Raw genomic sequence first — 16,970 nt, forward strand, 5'->3', positions numbered from 1 at the left:
AAAATAGATACATTTTATCCAAGCTAATCAGAAAAACAGAAAAGACAGAAATTTCAAATGTCAAGGCCCAATTTCCAAAGAGACAGGTGGCATTGCTACCAACTCTACAGATATTAAAATGATAGGGGGTTATTATAATCAATTTAATGCTAATAAATTTAATAACATATGATTGTATAAATTCCTGAAAGAAACCACCAAAGCTCATGAAAGAAAAATATTGTAGGACCCCAACCTCCCTGAGAAATAAGTTAGCCTAAGAGTAGCCATCTTGAAGCCCAAAAAGCCATTCTGATATATGACTCAGAGGGAACAACTGAAACCAGGTAACTCCTCTGGAAAAACAAGTTAATCAATCATGACTGCTGGCAGCGCTAACCTTTCGGTTAGTTAAGCATAAAAGCTGACCCTACCTTGCTACACCCCCAGGACGTGGCACTAACCCAGAAATCGTAGGTTTGAAAAATTACTGCCTTTGTAGTATTGTTATCTTGCTATGTAGTATTGTTATCTTGTTACTACAACATAATCTGTAACCATGGTAATCCTCTAGGGCTGAATGCCTCAGAAAATCCTATATAACCACTTAGTTGTAAGTGCTCAGGGTCCTCGTTGAGACCCGCTGCGACGGGCAGACTTGGACCCCAACTAGTTGGCTTCTGAATAAATTCCTCTTGCTTGTTGCATCAAGAAACGTCTTTAGTGAGTGATTTGGGGCGGCGCCTTCCTCAGGGGAATCCAACATTTGGGGGCTCGTCCGGGATCATGCGCTCACCCCGCTTCACTCCCGAAGTCGCTCTTGGAGGAAGAGGTAAGATTAGTGGCGCCTTGAGTAGTCTGTGTTCTGTCTTCTGTTTTTCAGTGAGACCGGTCAGAATTCTGAAAAGGGGTACCCACTGTCTGGCAGCTGTCCCGATCCCGTAAAGGGGTCGAGACTGCGGTCGGTAGACGTACTAGGAGCACCGCAGGCTGCAACCCTGGGGGACGCCTCGGGGAGGTTGGGAGGCCAGGGACGCCTGGTAGCCTCCCGTCTGTTTTTCTGGCAAGGTGAATCTGATGAGATAGGGTTGATTTTCAGGAGCCAGGAATATCAACCCTCTGATTCCTTTCGGTTTCTGTTTGAAAATCTGAGAAAAAACAAAAAGCGGCCGCTGTGTGTCTAATCTGTGTGTGTCTCTGTTTTTTGTGTCTTTCATGTGCCTAATAATTGTTATACTGACAATGGGACAGACTCAGACAACCCCCTAAGTGTGTAAATGAATATATCTTTCTACCTCCGGATGGTATTAATGAAATTGATTTAAAGACAAGCGCTTGTGAAAATTGAGTGTTCTAAAACTTCCAGAAAACCTGATAAAAAAGTGTTAAGCATTAATGCTAATTTGAGTTTGCCTGAGGCGGGCATGTCCTGGTAGTTGTCGGCTGCCTGAGTTTACCTAGAGTCATTTGAGTCATGTTATCTGCTAAATCTTTTAAGAATAGAATGCTTAGAAGCTTGGCTTTGTCTAGTGTTCAGTGGGGGTCTTGTGAGTAGGCTAGCATAGTTGTTGCAGGTAAGTGAACTGGATAAGTGTGGCAAGTGAACACCTTTTTAATTGTGTGTTGCAGTGTGTATGCCTACCTGCAGCCTGAGAATCTTTGTAGTAACTTAAAGCCTTAGAGTTTTGTTAAGTTGAGAAGATGTGCTCTGTGTTTGCTGGGAGATTGTGCTGTGAAGCTCATGGTTGCAGAAATTGTAGAATGTGTTCGTAAGTTTGTCAGTCTAGGAAATGTTGGTTTGACAGTTTGCAGTGTCCTGCTTCTCAGTGTTCACTGGAGCTTGAAGTTTCTAATAGTTTTGAGTTCTGGTTAGAACTGCTTAAAGTGATAGAGAGGGCATTTCTCTATGTTGAAAGATCACAGCAGTTTCTCATGCTTAAAGTCTCAGTGAGTTGCCATGAAATCGTAATGTTAAAGGGACTAAAAGCTAAAGTTTGTTAACAACTGTATAACCTTTATTTGCCTTTGAAATATTTTGTTATTAAAAATGATTGCATGGCCTGAAAAATTGAATTCCTAAGTAGAATAGTAACAAAGCTTTTTTCAGCTGATTAAATGCACTTAGTTAACAAACCAAAATTTATTAAACTGTAGAATCTGGACAAGATTATGTTTCTCCCAGAAAAACAGGTTTCACTGTAAAAGTTTAGATAGACGAACGTGTGACCACTTTTGAGAAAAGTTGTAATAGATTTTTTGAGAACCACCAGGTCTTCTTGTTTAATTTATATGCTGTATGTTTTAAAAAAAAACATGGGGGACTCTCCATATTTTTTAATGCAAATAATCTTAGAGCTTTTAATAGAATTTGCATAGCAGCTTATATCTACTATTAAAGAGTAAAACATTCTTGAAGCTTTCAGGGAAGACCTGTAAACTTAAGCACTTTCTCTGCTTTTTTGTATCTGGTCTTAGACACTTATGCTGAGTTATGTTCTTATTATTTTCACTGTTTGTAAGCTATTGATTGTAAGCCAAAGGTCATCATTTCTCAGTCCCTAAATGAAGAAGTAAAATGCCTGACCTCTTTCATCTCAAATCATATTTCTGGTCATATCTGAATATCTGTGTGAAAGAAAGAGACATTTAAATTTGAGATTCTGCTTAAACTTTTAAGTTGAATTTGACTATAGCCATATTCATTCTTTGTATGTATCTCTAACAGGTCTTTTGTATGCCTGGTGATATTATACTCTGCCTTGAGTTTAGACAGTTCTTTCAGCTAAATATGAATTCTTATTGTAGCTTTTTTCCCCTCCTGAAGATGAAAGCAGAAGAATCTACCATCTGCTACCATTCTCTCAAGAATGCTTAGTAACCTAGAATTAGTTTGACTTTCTGTATGTTGTCTTTAAAAATTGACAGCAGCAGTCTCCCCTGCTGCCCCACTTTTTAAGATATCTTGTTTACTGTGCTGAGTATATAGACAATAAATGTGTAATGATAGTTCTAAAAAAATTAAATGCAAAAAGGTGCTTTTACCTCTAGTTAACTCTGATATTTTCCAGAGGGCCCCTGGAACATGTCAGAAGAATTTTTCTCACTAGAGAAAGTATTTGACTAATTTGGCTTATTTATCTGATATATATATATATTTATTTACCAGGAAAGCACTGTCAAAGAGAATGATGCTAAACTTTGTTACTGAATGTTTTGTATTACAGAAATATCAGAATTTCCTTATGTCAACTGTTTTACAGTAAGCTCTCATCAGATCTTTAACCATTGTCATTTGTAAGTCTTTTGTCATTTATAGTATTATCCCTAAACTGGTAAAGAACTAGATTTCAGCAGAACAGGTATTAGTTACATAAGATTACATAAACTAAAGAAAATGATTTTGTGTCTTTTTGTTTCAAATGTTGCTGGTAAGATGTTTTAACCTTGTTCTCTTAAACTGACAACAGTTTAGTAAATGACTATCTTTATGAGCAGAATTGAAACATCCTTCTCTCTACTTGATCCCTCCAGAGTTTAAAAACTTTCAGTGACTGTTTTTATATTCCATGGCAGTATGTTTATTTGCACGAGTTCAATAAGAATCTGCTTTCCTTGTGAGAAGACTACTTAAGAACACTGGTTATACTACCAGGGCTTTGACTGGAATGTCGTACCTGAGAGACATGTGCATAGACTCAGATGTGAACAACTTTAAAGAACTAAGATTGACTTTATAAAGCCAACAAAGCCCCTTGGAAGAACTGGCCTAGTACCTTACTTACAGAGTTCCCAGCAGCCTTACCAGGTGAGTAAAGAAGGTCACTTCCTGGCAGGTGCAGAGACCTCGAGAAGAGAAGAATTCATCCAAATCTACAGGTACTGCAGGTAAAGCCTGATGGCAAGTCTGGCTTGGCTGTCTGGCCTCAAGAGGCCTTTAAAAGTTCAATCTGAAATTCCTTACAAAAAGTTCCAGCAAAGCATATTTAAAAGAGCCTGTGTAATCAATTGCTCTTCTTGCTGCACCGGTGCAAATAATCAAGCCAGCTGTTAATTATTTTCTTAACCTAGTTACTTCTAGTAAAAATGAGAGTGATTTTAGAGAGAAGTATCGTTTCAATAATGTAGCCTCCTTCCAGAATAAAAAATCCAACTCCAGATGTTGCTACATAACCTAATAACACAATTTGTTTTATCTTGCCTAGAAGCCACAAAACTGCAAATAGTAATAAAAATGAAACCCAGAATAGAAGCGCCAGCCTTCTGAAGCCCTCTCAACTGACCAGTGATGGAGACCTAGCTGCACCCTTTACTGCGCCCCCTTCTCAGCACGAAGCAGCCAGAGCGGTCATCGCCCCTTTTCCCTAGCAGCAGCTAGAGTCTTTATCTGTAGAAGAAAGAATGAGACCATACCCATAGCCTTCCCTGGTAAAAACAGGTATTTAATCCCTCCTCCCAAGAGATGGTGGGCTTGTAACACTGGAGTGATCCCATGTGTCTCTACTTCTGCCTTCAACTCCTCCCGTGATTTCTGTATCATGGTCCAGTTAGTACCCAGACTAATGTATCATGATGACTTATCATTCGTGGCAGAATTAAAACCTAAACTAAGGTATAAAAAAGAGCCAGTCTCACTCACTCTAGCTGTATTACTAAGAGTAGGAGTCGCAGCCGGAGTAGGACCAGGGGCAGCTGCAATTATACAAGGAAACCAACATTACGAAGGACTAAGAATAGCTATCGATGAAGATTTGAGAACTATAGAACAGTCTATTTCTAAACTTGAAAAGTCCCTAACCTCTCTCTCTGAAGTAGTGCTGCAAAATAGACGAGGGTTAGATTTACTATTTCTAAAAGAAAGTGGATTGTGTGCAGCCCTAAAGGAAGAGTGCTGCTTCTATGCAGACCATACTGGAGTAGTAAGAGACTCAATGTCTAAATTAAGAGAAAGATTAGATCAGCGAAAGCGAGAACGAGAAGCTAACCAGAGCCTGTTTGAATCCTGGTTTTCTAGATCCCCAAGGCTTACAACTCTAATATCCACTTTGGCAGGACCCCTGCTTATTTCAATATTGCTCCTCACCTTAAGTCCCTGCATTTTAAATTGAGTAATAACCTTTATTAGAGAAAGAGTAAGTGCTGTGCAGGTGCTAATGCTGAGACAACAGTATCATACCCTCACACAACAAGAAGAAACCAACATTCCATGATTAGAATGTTCAGAAAAAGAAGTGGGGAATGTAGGACCCCAACCTCCCTGAGAAATAAGTTAGCCTAAGAGTAGCCATCTTGAAGCCCAAAAAGCCATTCTGATATATGACTCAGAGGGAACAACTGAAACCAGGTAACTCCTCTGGAAAAACAAGTTAATCAATCATGACTGCTGGCAGCGCTAACCTTTCGGTTAGTTAAGCATAAAAGCTGACCCTACCTTGCTACACCCCCAGGACGTGGCACTAACCCAGAAATCGTAGGTTTGAAAAATTACTGCCTTTGTAGTATTGTTATCTTGCTATGTAGTATTGTTATCTTGTTACTACAACATAATCTGTAACCATGGTAATCCTCTAGGGCTGAATGCCTCAGAAAATCCTATATAACCACTTAGTTGTAAGTGCTCAGGGTCCTCGTTGAGACCCGCTGCGACGGGCAGACTTGGACCCCAACTAGTTGGCTTCTGAATAAATTCCTCTTGCTTGTTGCATCAAGAAACGTCTTTAGTGAGTGATTTGGGGCGGCGCCTTCCTCAGGGGAATCCAACAATATAACCTGAATAACTATATCTATTAAAGAAATGGAATTTATAGTTTAAAAACTTCCCTCAATGAAAACCCCAGGCTAATGTTCCTTCCCTGGTGAATTCTATCAAGCTTTAAAAGAAGAAATAAAGCCAATATGAATAATACCAATTATGGAAAATCTTTTTCAGCAAATTGAAGAGGAGGGAATATGTCCCAACTCATTCTATGAGGTCAGCAGTAATCTGATACCAAAAAACAGACAAAGGCATTATAAAACAAAGCAAAACTGCAGGATAGCATCACTTATGAACTTATTCATTCTTTAGCTTTGAGAAAACATAAATCACTTCTTCAAGGGAGCCTTTTCTGACCTCCTTGACTAGTTAAATCTCCTTAATTTTTGCTCTTATAGAAACATACACAACTCTTCTTCATTAGACATATATCGCATTTATTTATTTTATGGTTACGTAATTCGTGTCTTTCTCCTACACTGGATTATAAATTCTGTTAGGTTGAGAATGTTCCTAGCCTGCTTCTAAACATTTTTTCCCTACAACTATTTAGTGGAATATCAGGCATTTAAAAAGTGCTCAGTAATAATAAATAAATATATTTGAATTAATGAATGACAAGTTGCTGATGGAATGGTACAGCCTACTATTATTCACAGTGGTGATTTTGGGATGTGGGTAGAATGGAAAGAAGGTATTAAGCTAGGAACATAGCTGGTTGGTTAACATTCTACTAGTTGGATAATTAAAACTAATTTATTGAGTGCCTGAGATCTTTTTGATGGTATTGATTGGATATGTTTTCTGGTATGAGTAACAGAAATCCATATTAACAGCAAATCAAATAAGTGTTGATTTTCTCACATAGCATGAACTTTGAAGGTAGACCATGCTGGCATTGATTTATCTGCTAAGTGATTCCATCAAAGATTCATGCAATTTCTATCTTTCTGCTCTTCCATACTTAGTGTATGCATCTTTTTTCTTCATGCCTGTTGACTCATGGCTGAAAGATGGCTATTGTATCTTCAGCCATTGCATCCTTTCTCAAGTCAGGAAGGATGAGAAAGAGTGGTGACTGTCAAATTTGGCCTTTTAATAGGCAAAACTTTCCCAGAGACCTCTATACTTCTCTCAGACTTACTCTTGGATGTTATTGACTCAAAATGGTCTCACAGGTAAAGCCTAGATGCACGGTAGACTGGCAGACTGATGATCTAAAGAATAAGTTTGTTGTAGTTTCATAACGTATGACCAATCGTCGGTCATATCATGGGGCTAGGAACTTTATCCCCAAGCAGCTCTTCATCTAATTCATTTTTTAAAGGAAATAACAATTTAGCAATGAAAAAATTTGTTATCAATGACTATTGGGTAAACAGGTAACAACATTGGTGACTTTTGCTCAGGCACTGGGTAGGGCTAAACTCCAAGGGCTTTCATTTTTTTCACCTCGTTGGGTCATGGTATGGCAGACAAATATTGCATTCAAGAGTGGTTAGATAAGGGAATATAAATTGTTAGCCTATATTTGTGTGTATAAAGTAAAAAAATGGCTTAGGTTACTCATGTTAATAGGTCATTTTATAAGTATATAGCATGTGTCTATCTTTGTTACAGTATGTTTCTTAAGCATCAAGTAAGCCTGTTGTATATCATAAATAGTTGTCAAAAATTACATGCATTTTATCTTATCACCTTGTCCAATGCAATAAAACATGACATACATAACATGTAATGCAAGACTGTGAAATGTAGAAAAAGGTCTGTAAAATGTGAATACTACTTCTGACCATACTTTTGTGGGTTTGAGCTTTAATATATTAAAGCCTTAAAATATCTAAGTAGGAACAAAGGCTGTTATAGTCACATTAAGTGATCGAGAGTAGTATAATATATATTTTAATACATACATAAGAATATACATTGATAAATGCAATGAGAATATACTTAGGAACATATATATGAGTACATATTATAGTACATATGTATTGATAATGTATAAGAATATACTGACCTTTCCAACTGGTTTTATTCATAGGCTAAATAGTTGGTCACCTACATAGCATGGTTTATGAAATTCTAATAGGATGCTCTTTCTCTGCTCTGGCCTGGTGTTTATCCTATGGTAGGCAGCATAATGTTGTGATTATGAAACAAACTCTGGCGGCATACCACCCCGCTGTAAATCCTGGTTTTGCTACTTTACTAGCAGTGTGACCTGGAGCAATATATTTAAACTTTTTGTGCCTCAGTTTCCTCTTCTGTAATATAGGGGTAATAACTACCTCTGTAGGGTTTTATGGAAAATTTAAATAATTCTTTTCATAAATCAATTAAATGTCTAACACATCGTGAGCACTGTGTAAGTATTTGTTATATGAAAAAATAAAATTTAAAAGATCATTAAGTGGTAGCTATTATTAAGGTATACAGTCAATTATTGGGGTATCACAGCTGAGTGCTTTTCCCATTACTTACCTGCAAACTGGGGTCAAATTCCAATTGAAAAATCTGGCTTTCACGGGGTTCTAGCCTTAGTAAGATATTCTGTATTTCCCATATATGTACATTGTTTTTGAAATATATTTATAATTGAATTGCCAAGAGCACTAATTTCATCAACAGATTGCTTCCATCTGCAACATCTCATTAAATAAGAATTAAAAGAATGCAGTGAACTTTCTTCCATGTCCTCCTAATACAACAGACATATAAATGGAATAATAACTCTTTCAGTCCATTGCAATCACACTTAGTAAACTCTTGTGGATAATCACCTTACTCATTACTAAGATGTGAGCTTTGGATCTGAGACGACTCCTTTAAGTTTATCTTCATGGCTGAAAAATTCCACAAGGGAACAGAGTAGGTGAAGGAAGAGAGAAAATATGGGAATCTCAGCAGAATCATTTGCCAAGGACATATGATGTGGCATAAAATGACATATGCTCTTCTTAAAGAATAACGTAGCCAATGAAAATTTATATCAAAATTATTATAGTGCATGTGCATGCATGTGTGCACAAACATGCACATCAAAAAGAACCCACTTCCTGGAACACAGCCACTTGTTGGACCTGGAGAGAGAACCTAAGACAACCTCTTATAAAAATACCTCTTCAGCTGTTTTGCAGAACTGTCAAGTATACTACCTCCTGTGCTCAAGACAGTCTCTCCGTTTTTTCTCCTAAGGTCTTGCTTCCATTATGTCAAGGTTGAGGATACTCCTCATGAGAGAAGAGCTGGTCTGTGCTGTACGTGCTCTGAAGATGTTAAGGAGAAACATTGCCACAGGTGATATTTGGAATATTTAACTTCTGCTACAACAAAGGAACTGACCAATGAGAATAGATGCCAGTTAGAATGAACCCTCTATGGGTACATGAAGGCTGAAGCTCAGCTCCAGATGAATTAATTCCTAGCAGCACAAAGGAGATCCAGGCTCTGATTTTTAACTAGACACTACTGAAGGCTATTGTTATGGGAGATTGCTCTCCAATTTTCTTAAAGAAGCCACTTTCAGGGCCCAAAGACCCTGACATGTTCTTAAACTTCAGCCTCATTCCATCAGGCCTCCACTTAGGGTGTTTGCTCAGTTTTCACCCACAGGATTCTTCAGTCTGTCCCACGCTCTTGGAAGTCCAGGTCTATCTGCAATTTGGCCCTAGAGAGAAGTGTAAATTCTTCCTTTTCTGCTGTCAGAACTAACCTTCATTATACTAGAATTATAAATTTTCAAGGACACCTCAGTCTTCCAAGGGATGTGGCTTAACCCATTCATGGATTGACCAGGTCAGTCACAACAATCAACAATGCATTTCCAAATTCAGCTTTAAATGAAACCATGTGCGGAATATCAACAGCTTCAAACATGATGTCCTATGGCAAATCCAGCCAAATATCTTGTCAGAAGCTTTCCTTCATCATGCAGAGAGAGAACATAGGCCTGACAATATCAGATTGTTATCAGTGTGTCTGAACTCTTCCTTTCGATTTCTTTACTTATCATGGACCAGGAACAAAGTGTTCATGGACTAACACCCTTTCACAGACAACATTTTAAGATGTACCACTCCAATATCTGTATCTCTTCTAATTGTATTCATGGAAAAGAACACACACAGATACACATACATTCACACATTTCCCAAGGAATGAACAGCATTTTTCAGGTAAAGGGCAGATTATATGAGAAAAATTCCAGTTTAGGAGTAGCAGACTCACCTAACTCCCATTACAAAATAAGTGAGTTAACATCTCAGTTGAATAAGGAGCACTTCACTGGTTCAGAGATTCTCTAGGAATAGTGCTCTTCGATCTGTTATCACATCATGGCACACAGAGAAAATAATATCTGTAAGTCACTTTGACGTGTGATATTCTGAGTAAAACTATTGTCAGTTGATAATTCAACTCATTCTCTCCTTTCCCCATTCTCTCTCTGTGTATATACATATGTATGTGCAACACACACACACACACACACACACACACACATACATTATTTCTATTGGATATATAGAAAAATGAGTGAGAACTAAATTTTGAACCCAGTGCTTTTCTCTTTCTTATCAGAAATTTAAAAATTGTTCTACTTAACATGTCTCATAGCATCCCATCACATTACATTGAGAAAACCTTTGTATCAGAATTTTTTAAAATTTAATTTATATAAAGGAAATACCTGTCATTTGTAGAAACTGCATGTAAATATGGTTGTGAGACAGTCTATTGAGGGTTAAAATGGGAAAAAATGTGGAATAAGGTGTATTAGCGTGGGTGGGAAGGTTGAGGAGAGGATTGGGAAGAGCAAAAATAAGAAAACTTGAAAGCTTTTGAAAAAGCTCCTTCAAGGAGGGGGTGGCAGAGGAGAGAGTCTCTGCTGTATGCTTACAGGGTTGAAAGACAGTTTATCCAACATTGATTCATATAATGGGATTGTATATATTACAAATTAGGTTTTCTTCAACTATTAATCAGGAACAAAACTTTCCTTTTCCCACCCTCCACCTCCCCATGACCACCTGGAAAGCTGAAATTGCTGGAATTCCTGGCCCACCTTAGTTTCAAAATGTTAGTGTTCTTTTAAAGACTTGCTCCTTATTGTGAGAAACCAGCTACTTACAAATTGGTAGATAAGGAAAGCATACTGAAAATGAATATATCAAATTAGATATACATAGATACATATTTCTTTTCAAATCTGTAATTGAAAAGACTTTTTCATTACCTATTTTACAGGTTTTTCCTCCCCTTTGGTCAGAGAATGGGTATTTTAATTGTCTCATTTATTTTGCCACTCTCACAGGTGCTTTGGAAACAGATGTTTTATTCTATTTCAGATAAGTAATACCAAAGGAGTTCTGGGATTCACTGGGGTCAAACAGGAAAAGAGTACCTGTAGAGATATGAATTGAGGAATCGTTTGATGGACAATAGCTTCCATAACCACCACTTTGGGACTTTTTTCACATTGGTTTCAGTCAGCTGATTACATTTATCAGGGCCTGATTTGATGGTGGTCGCATTTTATAACTCAATAGACATCAATATCTTGTAGCCCAATGAAATTTGATACAAAGCCTATTTTATGAAACTAGCACTATCTAAAACACTGGTGTTCTGTGGTTCATTCGCCTATCAAATACAGAACTCTTAAATAAAGGATGGAAAGAAATGGCAATTTTTGCCTCAGCAAAAGCATAAACGTAAAGGAGAAATGAGAAAAGTGGAATTGAAAATGTAGGACAAAGGGAAAGGCCAAAAATGCAGGGCATGTAGAAACTGAAAAAAATCAGTGAAAAATAATTAAAACAAAAATAAAATATTAATAATAAAAGTGTTGGAGCAATTTCCTAGATATATTAAATCATAACAGAGAAATATTATTATGAATACAAATGGAAGAAAAACACATGTATGTCAGTATATAAAAGAAGTATTAAATCTCAACAAGAAACTCCCAAAGAAAAAATAAGGGAAAGTGTTGTCAAGAGGATTAATGTCCCATTGTTATAAGTCGCTTACCCAACACTAAATAAAACTTTTGAGGGATCACATTTTGAAATTCAGTAATGATGTTGGGGTAGTTTGTATCAATATCTTTTATACCAGGATAAATTTTATGTGGATATAAGGTGTAAATGTTGCAAGCAAAACAGTAAAAGCACCAGAAGCAACTTTTTATTTAATCTTGACATAAGGAAGGCCTTTCTAAGAATAAGTAAGAATATTTTTTAAAACGCTGAAGCCATAAAGCAAAGTAATGATATGACTACCACATTCACTAGAAGAGTAAAAAAAAAATAAGGAGATAGATATCCACACACATAATATTTGCAAATCTTATCACAGGCAAAGCAAATTCTCTTAATATATAAAGCACTTCCATAATTGATAAGAAATAGATCAACATTCCAAGAAAACTTCTATGAATACACAGAATATAGAAAACAGAAATAAAAATGACTTTTAAATAAATGAATAGATGTTCATTTCCATCATAAGAAAAATGAAAAGTCAACTACATGGTAATACCATTTCTTACCTAAGAAAGTAAGAAAAGTCAAAATTCTATTAGCACTATTAATTTTATATTGCTGCACTCCACATCACCACAAACAGCAACTTAAAATAACACAAATGTGTTATCTCAGTGTCTTTGTGTCAGAAGTCTGGGCACTGCATGGTTGGGTTCTTTGCTAAGGAATTCAAAAGATCAAAATCGAGGTGCTGGCAGAACTACCTTTCTTTCTGGAGAAAAGGACCTGGGGGAAGAATCTGCTTCTAAACTCATTTAGGATATTGACAGAATTCAGTTCCTTACAGTTGTAGAACTGAGGTGCCCATTTGTTGGAGGAGTTTTTTGAGAGAATGTGACCACCGGCTGACCCATGAGTTGGACCCAGACAATCAGAGGACCGTTACACCCTCACCTGTCCTTGGAATGTATGGTCTGCCCACTGTTTCTGTACGAGGAGCCACTTGAAGGATGCAGCCTTTGGAGAGTAAGGTGTTGTTTAGACCATGTGAATGATGCACATGTCTGAACCCTATTTAGGCCCCTTTATCTGGCAAGTGGATGTAAAGATATACCTGTCCTTCGGTACCCAAAACAGGCCTTGTAAGTAAGTTCCTTTGCCACCTACTAATCTGGAGTGGTCTGCTTTCTTTGGTCTCAACTTACCCTCTGCATACAGAGCCAATTTCAAATTTCAGGTTGCCAGCTAACACCATTTCTAACTGATTGTTGGTCAGAGACCTCTGTCTGGGTACCTTAAGGCCATCCATTCTTCCTCAGGTGGATCCCTTCATCTTCAAAACAGCTATCATGTATTAAGTCCTTCTCATGCTTCACGTGTCTCTTAACTTCTCACTCTGCCATGATCTTAGATCAGCCTACCTGGGTCCTCTCCCTATCTTAAGATCAGCTATGCTATAGAACTTTACATGATCATGGGAGTGATAAATTATCATATCCACAGGTTCTAGGAATTAGTGCAGGGTGTCTTTAAGGGGGGCATTTTAGAAATCCTGCCTATTACACATACTGCAATAGTTTAAACATAGGGGAAAATGTACTGTCACTTACTGCTAATCAGACTATGATAAATATAAGCTCTCTGAAGAGCTATTTGATCGCATTTGTTGAAATGACCAGTGCATAGATTTTTACTCAGTAGTTCTTACAGTAATTCTATATTATTTATAAACATGCTCAGCCATATGAGAAAAGATATGCAAAATGATATTCATCACAGTCTTGTTTGCAATAGTAAAAAATTAGAAACATCCAGAGTACATCAGACGTGACTCAGTTCAGTAAATTTTGTACTTGCACAATGGAATACTATGCTGCTATAAAAGGCTTCATGTATTGATGACTTACAAGATGTATTGTTGAGTGAAATAAGCAGAAGGTGAATGATGTGATAATATGCTATCAGTGGTGTAAAAAGGAGGGAAAAAATAACATAGTGATGTCTGGAAATATTTTTGGTTGTCACAGTGTAGGGGTGGGGGTCAGTTTTTACTGACATTTAATAGGTAAAACTCAGGGAGGCTGCTAAACAACTTACAATAATGTAGGACAGCATCCTATGCAATGTAATTATCCAGCTAAAAATTTAAATAGTGCTGAGGTTGAGAAACTGCTGTAAAACTACCTTTTTGAAACCCCCAGGGTCTCCTTGGTTTTAGGGTTTCATGAAAAAGTTTATGTTCATTCTGGTCATTTATTTAAGTATTATAATATTCAGCCCTAATCCTTCATATTTCCATATTGGAAGTCCTGACATTTTAGATCACTTGTCCTCTTGATTCCTTTAGATGCCCTCCAACTCTGTTAAATCTTTCTTGAGATTGACTGACGCTCAAGAAAGCTGACCACCTTTTAAGATGGGTCAGGAGATGGTCAGGAGATGGTCCTGTAGGAGATGAGGTAATGCAGAAGTGAATTTCCTATTACTCTCAAGTAAGGCCTGTCCTGCCAAGAGATATTCTAGGTAATTAACTTTTATTCACTGTTTTACTCAGGAACGTGTAATTACTTAGAAACCAAAGGTATTACTTGCCACCAGGTATTTGTGCCCAGTGAGCATGAGGGGCAGAGCCAGAGTCACCCCAGCAGTTTGAAGGTGGGAAGGGTTGGCAGGAGTTTCAGTTGGCTAAGGCAAGGTTTTGTCCAAGTTACAATGCTCAGTCTGATAGAGTGGTGTTACTGCAACTGATCCCTTTTGGGGGATATGCCCTCTGAGTCCCCGTCCTGTGTTGCTGTCTGTACTGATTAGGCTCAGCTGTTCTAAAGGGGTTCAAACTAATAGTGGATTAAACAAGATTTAGTTTTACTTTTCTCTTAAATAAAAATCCCAGGTGGGTTGGTGGCTTTGCTATGTACTTTTGACAGGCTTCCGGCTCCTTCTATCATCTTACTCTCTTTAAAGTGATCATTTGGCCCACTACCATGTTTATAGTGAACTAGCAGAGCAGGATTAAGAGGAAGGAGAAGGCATCTACCACCGTTTTAAGGCACCACACCAAAGATACAAGTCAGAAATGGTACACATCAGTTCCACTCATGCTCAGAACTTGCATTCATGGCCACATCCAGCAGCAAAGGAGGCTGTAAAATGTAGAAAATGTAGTCTTAATCTATGTGGCCATAAGCATATCTGAAAAAAGGAGAAACTGGGTTCTGGGGCAGCGTTAGCAGTCTCTGGGATGATGTCTGTATGTAGTCAGACACGCTAACAATAGAGAAACTTGTATCCTTTGGCTTGGGTCAGTTGGTGGCTGTCTGTCATTCACTGTATACCTTGGGAAATAATGGATCATTTTTCTGTTACCTTGTGTTATTGCCATCCAATTCATGCTCTTCTACTCTATCCAGGCATTAGTCTCATCAATTTATTCTTATTGGCAGGGCTTTTCATTATCTGGGAGAACTTTTAATCATATGTAGTCTTAGTGAATTTCACTGTATACTGCTCACTTTCAAATGAGTTTATAAACACATCGATTACCACTCTTTTAATACTCTGGAGCATAGAGAAGTTCTGTCTATTCTCTTTCAATAACTCCTGTTCCTACATCAGTACTATGACCACTATAATAGATTGTCCTGGATTGCATTCAGACTCCTTTTTCGAGAAGTTATTTGAACTTTTGAAGATTTAAAGTAGTCACACTAATATCCCGTTTTCCCTTCGTCACCAATTTTTTCAGTCCTTTAAAACAGATATAGAAGTAAACATCCAAAAACTTAATTAAAGATCATTTTGCTTACTTCCTCATTGTTATCTTATCCTTGGTGTTCAGACACTCTACCCACCGCAGAACTTTCGCTAGCTAAGTATGAAGAAGGACTTCTGATTTCTAGTTCACATGGCAAAATATATAGTCAATAGATAGGAGTTAAATTTTTCTCTTAAATTCATTCAGAGTAGAAGAATGTCAAGTCTGCGGTAAACATTGAGCATGTCTTCCCTTAAGCTCCCTGTCTCCATTACAGTATAGTTCATTATTAATTTTCATAAGGAATAAAATTTAACCTTATTTGTAATATACAACATTTTCCAGTCAGAATGCCTACTTTGATTTTTACACACAAATTCTGCCCACTGTGTGTCCTTGGAAATTTGAACAGAGATGAACACAACACATTTCATCCATGATATATAATCAACATTATTCTCCATGAGGCTTCCAGAAGAAAGGTAGTATATAAGGAACTATTCGTCTTTTGAATTACTGTTATGTAAAATCTCTTGTCATTATGTGTTATTTGTTCAACCTTAAAGTGACTACATAATCGTGCATAACTGAAAATTGTGGCTAAAAACAGCTTATAACTCACCAAAATATGCCTTTAAATGGCCATTATTTGATAATAGAAATGGGTTAAGAGAATTTGGGGGTAGACACGTGATGCAGATGTTATAATACTTCATCTAAAATTTAAATTTAGAGTAGATAACAATGTGGATAAAAAAAATCAAGGAAGCTTACCTATAGTCACCAAAGGCAATGGACTGAGCTTTAGGTTTGGTGAACTTGGAGAGCCCTATGTGACACCCTTCCTTTGTGGATAAGAGTACCAACTGAAAAGGGAAACAAAATTGTTTTCCACTTGATTTGCATCACTGTATCTTTAGGGTCTACATAGAAGTCCAGAGTTGGGCGAGTCCTCTTGAGAGTAGACAGTAGACAATTTGAGACCTCTTTACAGAGTTTCCAATTTTTGCAGGAGGGCTTTGCATGGACTGTGGTCTTGGTTCAGTCAAGTTCCTTGGCCATGTGGTCATTTCATCTCTGTATAATTGCCTTGCATAGGGGCTCAAGGATATGGACTGGGTTTGTACTGTGAGATCATAATAGTGATTACTATAAAAATCCAGCTGTTAAGCTCTGCTGCATTAGGCCAAAATATATAGAAGTTTAAAAAACGATGCAGATGCTTTTAATCTATCAATTCATAAGAATTTGCAAATAATAACCACCAGCACCATTACTTCTATTTTCAACTATCAGCAACAATTCCAAGAAATATTAGAACTTGTCTTTATATTTATGGCAACTTTAAAATGAAGCAACAACTTATTTATCATCTTGGTAGTGTGGGAATCTTGTCAAACAGTTGTAGGAACAGTTTTACAAAGATGTTTAGGTTTTGAAGGATGAGTAACTGTTTGACCAGTTGATGGCACGGCGAGTCCCCTCAGAGTGAAAATCGTGTGGA

The 16,970-nt window shown here is 37.4% G+C and overlaps 1 long non-coding RNA gene across 2 annotated transcripts; it reads left to right on the plus strand.

The window, feature by feature from the left end:
• Positions 1-225: 225 nt before the first annotated feature.
• Positions 226-5,688, plus strand: LOC140847330 (uncharacterized). 2 transcript variants are annotated; one of them, XR_012127318.1, is made up of 2 exons: positions 226-811; positions 4,182-5,688. It is a non-coding gene; the product is annotated as an uncharacterized lncRNA (long non-coding RNA). The 2 variants fall into 2 exon arrangements; XR_012127317.1 differs by lacking the exon at positions 226-811 and adding an exon at positions 824-3,784.
• The last annotated feature ends 11,282 nt before the right edge of the window (positions 5,689-16,970 follow it).

The sequence above is a fragment of the Manis javanica genome, chromosome X, assembly GCF_040802235.1.
Source record: "Manis javanica isolate MJ-LG chromosome X, MJ_LKY, whole genome shotgun sequence".
Lineage (NCBI taxonomy): Eukaryota > Metazoa > Chordata > Mammalia > Pholidota > Manidae > Manis > Manis javanica.